At 40.1% G+C, this 7,409-nt stretch overlaps 1 pseudogene; it reads left to right on the forward strand.

Moving 5' to 3' along the window:
* Positions 1–258: 258 nt before the first annotated feature.
* LOC139471412 (uncharacterized) lies at positions 259–7,140 on the forward strand (annotated as a pseudogene).
* The last annotated feature ends 269 nt before the right edge of the window (positions 7,141–7,409 follow it).

Genomic DNA, 7,409 nt, shown 5'->3' on the forward strand with positions numbered 1-7,409 from the left:
CATTGCCAGACAGATATTACTTGGCTTTCAGCAGAAAAGTATTCCCTGTTACGGTCAAGTACTTCTTCACAAACAAATGATGCGCCACAATCAGCGCCTGTGTCAAAATCGTCACTGGCTCGTGCAACAACTCCAACACCTTCCCCTATTGTCAAAAAGGCCAGCAAAAAAATAGATTATTCAAAACAATCAGATCGTGTGCTAAAGGGTCACCGCGACCCCATACAGATTTATAATCGTTTTGACACATTGGAGGACATGGATGTCTCTCCTCATCCCGGGCGCAACAGAAGTAAGTCGCCGCGAAATGGGAGACGTAGATCTCCTGTTAATCCACTAATAACTTGAACATAATGAATCCACTGATTCAGTGGAATTGCAGAGGTCTCAGGACCAATTTTAATGAACTACATTTACTAATCCAAGATTTTACGCCGTCAGCAATCTGTCTCCAGGAGACATATCTCAAAGAGACTGACAACTTTGATTTGCGTCGGTATAGTTCCTACCATTCGTTTTCTCCTCCAGGTGCTAAAGCTACTGGAGGATCTTCTGTTTTAGTGAAGCAGGGAGTGATCCACAGCCCTGTTTCACTTCATACCAATCTGCAAGCAGTTGCAGTCCGACTGACTTTACATATAACATTTACTCTGTGTTCTCTTCCGTCAGAATAGAAGTACCATTGACCATCTGGTACGTTTAGAATCCTTTGTCAAAAATGCAATTGTAAATAATTAGCATGCAGTATCAATCTTTTTTTATTTAGAAAAAGCATATGATACCACTTGGAAGCACGGTATTTTAAAAGATCTACATAATTTGGGGTTAAGAGGCCGTTTGCCTCAATTTATAACTCAATTTTTAACAGACCGACAATTTCAGGTTCGTGTGGGTTCCACCCTGTCTGACCATTATAATCAGGATCATTTTGTCTGTAACTCTGTTTAGCATAAAGGTTTTAAATGATTCCATTGATGGTTCACTTTTTGTGGACGATTTTAATATTTCATGTCGTGGAAAAAATATGCGTACCATTGAGAGACAGTTACAGCTATGTCTCAACAAAATCGAAAAATGGTGTCTTGAAAATGGTTTTAGGTTTTCAAAAGCTAAGACCAATTGTATTCATTTTTGTAGGAAATACAAACACCACAAAGATCCAGAACTATTTTTACATGGCACACCTATCAAGGTTGTAGAAGAGGCCAAGTTCCTGGGTCTCATTTTCGATCACCATTTAACTTTTAAACCGCATATCAACTATCTTAAAATGCCTGAAGGCTCTAGATTTGTTGAAAGTTGTTGCCAACACGAAGTGGGGAGGTGATCAGTCAACTCTCCTACACTTGTATAGGTCTCTGATCCGCTCTAAATTAGATTATGGCTCCATCGTTTATGGTGGAGCCTGTAAGAGCAATTTACAAAAAATAGATTCCATTCACAATCAGGGCCTAAGACTATGTCTTGGCGCATTTCGAACGTCTCCTGTGGATAGCTTATATGAAGAAGCTGATGAACCATCGTTAAAGCAGCGGCGTATCAAATTATCGCTTCAATATATTGCAAAATTACGTTCTAACCCGTTAAACCCTGCATATAGCTGTATATTTCAACCCTTTTATGAAGACCCTTTTCATAGAAGCCTAAGTTGGTCCCACCACTAGGCATTCGGATTAAACCCCACATTACAGCTGCACATATTGATTTAGATAATATTTCTCCTTTCAGGCTTCTGTCTTCCCCTCCTTGGCAACTTATCAGACCGAAGGTGGACTTGACTCTCACACAATTTACAAAACAAGACACCAATCAATTAGTATATCAGCAAGAATATTTACAAGTTTGAGCTAAATACGAATCCCACCGTTCCATTTTTACAGATGGATCCAAGGACGGCAGCACAGTCTCCAGTGCTGCTGTCATTGGATCCAAAACCGTCTCATCTCGTTTACCAGACCATAGCTCAATTTTTACCGCTGAAGCCAAAGCAATATTAACTGCTTTGGAATATATCCAAAAACAGTACAGTTGTAAACGGTTCATCATATTTTCAGATTCATTATCGTGTCAACAGGCAATCAAATCTAGCTCTTCACATCATCAATTCATTTTAGATATACTACTCAAAATTTGATAAGGATCGTAGATATTTTTCTTAATAAAAAAACAAAATAACTGCATAACTGGCAATATTGTGTTCAAGTGAAATCAAAAACGTCTCCAACACACGTGCACGTGCATTTCATGCCATGGGAAATGCGTTTCACATCACAGTTCATGCTTTTGCTACCATTGCACGATTTCCAATCAGGCAACGGTGTCTGATTCATTCTGAAACTGTAAACTCAATTGAGTGTTTACACAACGTTTATCTACGCAATGTCCCCTCAACGTGTAAGGCGTCGCCTGACGACAGAACAACTGGGCAGATGTATTGGAATGCTTGATGCTGGCTATTCACAACGTGACGTTGCCAATGCACTAAACGTCAGCCAGAGCGTTGTAAGCTGGGCCTGGTCCCGACAGCAAAATGTTGGTACAGCAGCACACCGACATGGGGGTGGTCGTCAGAGGTCGACAACCCAACGCCAAGATCATTTTGTGGCTCTTCAGGCACGACGTCATCCCTTCTGGACAGCAACCAGCCTACGTAACGACCTCCTGAACGCCTCGGGGGTGAAAAGGTCCACTCAGACGATACGGAATCATCTTCACAATGCAGGTCTCTACTCGAGAAGGGCATGTGTCCGAATCCCCCTGACTTTTCGACACCGGCGGGAGCGATTGGAATGGACTGAAGATCATGTCACTTGGACACGGAACGATTGGGTTCCAGTTCTGTTCACCGATGAGTCCAGGTATTGTTTGGACTTTACAGACAGGAGGCAGCGGGTGTGGCGACGACAACGTGAACGTTTCCATGATGCCAACATCAGTGAACATGACCGTTATGGTGGTGGTTCCATCATGGTCTGGGGTGGAATCAACAGAGATGGAAGGACAGATCTTCATGTCCTGGAGAGAGGAACAATGACGGGGGTTTAGGTACCGGGATGAGATCCTCGATGTGTACGTCAGACCCTACGCTGGTGCTGTTGGCCCTGAGTTCATCCTGATGGATGATAACGCCCGTCCTCATCGCGCCAGGGTGGTTGAGCAGTACCTTGAGCAGGAGACAATTGTCCGCATGGATTGGCCAGCGCGCTCGCCGGACTTGAACCCGATTGAGCATGTCTGGAACATGCTGCAGGTTGCCCTTTCACGCCGTAGAGCACAACCCACGACTTCCGCAGAGCTCGGACATGCCCTCGTGGAAGAGTGGAACAACCTTCCCATTGGGAACATCCGGGTGCTTATTGACAGCATATCTCGACGTTGTCAGGCCGTCATTGATGCAAGGGGAGGTCATACTCGATATTGACACTTCATCGACTAAGTGTAATGATGGACTATCCCTCATAACTGTGTAATTCTTTCTCTTGTTTGCTGTTAACATTTTTTAATGAAATGCCTTTTGGTGTTTGCAGATTTCAAACATTCCATATTGATACAAGTTCATGCCGTTCATGAATTTTCATTCATAACATGATTAAACACGTTTCTGAGTCAGAGTCATGTCTTTTGTTATGTTTGTGGTAACTTACACACATATCACCTAATGATCCTTATCAAATTGTGAGTAGTATATTTTAGAATTGTATAATGACGTCGCTACTGGCCAATACGACACTGTCTTTTGCTGGTTGCCCAGTCATGTTGGAATCACGGGTAACACTATGGCTGATGCTGCAGCAAAGGCAGCTCTCAACAAATCTGTGACACCACTTCTACTACCATACAGTGACTATAAACCTGTTATTAGATCCTATATCAAAGACCTAATGCAGAAGAAGTGGGACACTCAAGTGGGTATAAATAAATTACATACAATTAAAGCAGATATCGGTTATACCTACTTGGGCTGTCAGTCCAGATTTGAAGAAGTCGTATTAAGACGATGTCATATTGGCCATTCTCGTTATACTCATGAATTGTTATTAAAAGGTGAGGATCCTCCATTCTGTACCCCTTGTGATGAAAGAATCACAGTCAAGCATGTCCTGCTTGACTGTGTTGATTTTTCCACCACAAGGGACAATTATTTCCAGGTTTCATTTACGAAGGATCTTTTTAAGGTAAGTTCTCATTTAATTATTGCTTTTTTAAAAGAAATAAAATTGATTGATAAATTTTGATATGTATTGTAAAAAGCATGTGCTTTTAATTTGGTAAAATGATTATATAACTGTGATTGTTAGTGGCTTTACATTCAAAGGGGGTTGAAGTAGCGTAAAATAATTGTCCCCTTGAGAGGGTACATAAGTCCTATTTCATTCAAAGTATTTTTCATTTTCCACGTTTTTAATCGTAGAATTCTTGTTGTTTTTAACTGATTTGGCTTAAACTTGCTGACAATTACCAGTAGCCAGAGCGATGGTGTAAATCCTGCTGAGTTACCATGTAGGTAGCAGAAGTATCGTAAGTCCCCATGGTACCTAGTATGGTGACCTAACTTTGGCTATTGGTGATCTATAGCCCATTTTTATTGTGTACTGTTATGAATTGTTACGAATTTTATTATGATATGCTAGTTTTACAATCTACATCTGTGATAGTCTAGTCTTTTTACTGTCCTTTGACGACAGATTTTAATGTCTATATTTATGTATTATTAATGTCCAACTTGATTTAGTCGCGATATGGCTGAAATACTGCCGATGTGACGATAATTTTCACTCACTCACTCACTAGTCTTTTTACTGTCATTTGTCGACAGATTTTAATGTCTATATTTATGTATTATTAATGTCCAACTTGATTTAGTCACGATATGGCTGAAATATTGCCGATGTGACTATAAATCTAAACTCACTCACTTTTTACTGTCCTTTGTCGACAGATTTTAATGTAAATTTTGAATATTGAGAAAAATGGATTTTCAAAATATGTTGTGTGTTACTTTTTGTATGATTTTGATAAAGTAGTCAGGGATGGTCAGTTGAAAAAATGTTAGTTGTCCTTCAGCAACTAAAAGTAGTAGAAAACTAAAAGTGATATATTCAGATGGTAAACAGAGTATTTCGCCAAAAAAAGTCTTCTGTTACCAGTGAGTTATTGAAAGTTTGCAGAGATTTCTGTATCGTCCTGATTTCTTGCATAAATCCAATGCTTAGCGTCACAGGAGCATCACTCCAAACCTATTTGCCGATGTTTGTGATGGTGAAATCTGGAAGAAATTCTATGAATATAATGGTTCATATTTCTCATTCATTCCCATCATTTTGGAGTGATGCTCAATGTGGACTGGTTCCAACCTTACCAACGCAGACAGGACATATCAGTGGGAGCATTATATATGGTGTTCATGAATCTTCCGCGTGAAGGGCGGTTTAAGAAAGAAAACTGTATTTTGATTGGTGTTATTCCTTCCCTTAAGAAAGAACCTGAAAGGTTAAATAATTTCTTGTCATCCCTTGTTTGTGAACTCAAGGCACCCTGGACAGGTGTTCTGATGGCTATTCCTGGATGTTCAACTCCAGTGACAGTTGAAATGGCACTTATGTGTGCAGCAGCTGATATTCCTGCAGAACGCAAACTGTATGGATTTCTTGGTCATGGAGCTAATCAGGGATGCTCGTCATGCACCAAACCACTCTGGTCAAATGGAGAGCGTGATTGCGGCATCCCTGATTTGGGGAAATGGCCAAGTCGTTGTCGGTCACAACATTTAAAATATGTCAAAAGGATAGAAAAAGCAGATTGTCTTTCTAGAGCTAAAGAAATTGAAAAGAAGTGTGGATACAGGTACACATCTCTCCTTGATTTACCAAATTTCGAACCATCACAAATGACGGCAATAGACCCTATGCATAATTTGTTTCTTGGTACAGCTAAAAAGATGTTTAGCTTTTGGGTTGAAAAGGAACTCTTGACTAAAAGCAGTCTTGCTTCACTTTCTTCAAAAACTGAATCATTTAATGTTCCTTCCAATACTGGCCGTATTCCTGTCAATATATCTTCAAATTTTGGTCAAATGACCGCCAAAGAATGGAAGAATTGGGTCCTTGTCTTTTCTCTTTCATGTCTAGAGGGATTGTTACCCACTATAAACCTCAAGGTATGGCAGACCTTTGTACTTACATGCAAAAACTTTTGTCAGCCCTGCATTGATAAGGTTAATGTTGAAATTGCTAAGAATCTGATGGTCAAATTTTGTACCCAAGTTACTCAGCTGTATGGTACCCAGTTTATTACACCAAATATGCATTTGCACTGCCATTTGCATGAATCTGTTACAAACTTTGGCAGCATGTATGGTTTTTGGCTTTTTAGTTTTGAAAGAATGGAATCATGTCTGATTTTCACACAAATAAGAAAAATATTGAAGAGCAGTTAATGAAAAAGTTCTTTATGTTCTCAACTACTACAGAGGAAAACTTGGATACAGAATTTCATTCACACTTGAAACGTCTTTCCTACTCATCTAATTCTCTTATTCAGCTGACCAGCTCTGGTTTACTCACACTTCCAACTTCTATGATTACTGACATTAAGACAGATTGTTGGAGTGGTTTGTCACATATTACTTTCAGACATACTGTAGGCTTACCAGTAAGTGTAGTTGGGAAAGAATTCCATTACAACTTGTGTAAAGTGTATTCTTCATGTACCGAAGGGGAGTATATGTGGCTAATGTTTCGGGTGTGTGTACCAAGTACTCACTCAGTACAGTTCAACAATGAATCTCTTGGTCGTGTATCAAACAAACAGCCTGACAGGAATAGCCATGTATTTGCATCTTGGGCTGATGATGACACAAATTTCAGTGACAGTCTTACTCCTCGCCTGGGAAAAATCAGGCATTTTGTGCACAATGTTATAGAACTGGCTGTAGGAGAGCCTGTAGAACATGTTTTTGCGTACATTGACTTGTTTAAAACCTCTTCAGACCAGTTTGGATATCTTAATCCTGTATCAGTGTGGTCGACAAAACTGCAGAATGATGGGCCTGCTTCATTTCTTCCAGGCTGGCGTCATGAAATACACAATTCTCAGAGATTCATTGTTGCAATATCTGTGCCAAAGGCCTCGTTTATGTAGGCTTGACATTTCATGCTCAGTAAATATCATTAGTAGGTCAGCTGGTCTTCTGGTTATACTCCATGACAGCCTTACTTGATTTTTAACTTAGAATTTATATCAATGGTTTTCATTTGTCAGATGCCTGTTGATATTTACACCCGAGTGGTATGGTTCTTAGACCTCACTCGGCTTTAAGCCCCCCTCCCCACAAAAAAAAGAAGACGAGTTTTTTGCTCACCTGGGCCAAAGGTCCTGTTGTGTACTGAATAGGAGATTTGTTTTGGCAA

Source organism: Haliotis cracherodii, unplaced genomic scaffold (assembly GCF_022045235.1).
Source record: "Haliotis cracherodii isolate W230 unplaced genomic scaffold, xgHalCrac1.p SCAF_22, whole genome shotgun sequence".
In the NCBI taxonomy this organism is placed as follows: domain Eukaryota; kingdom Metazoa; phylum Mollusca; class Gastropoda; order Lepetellida; family Haliotidae; genus Haliotis; species Haliotis cracherodii.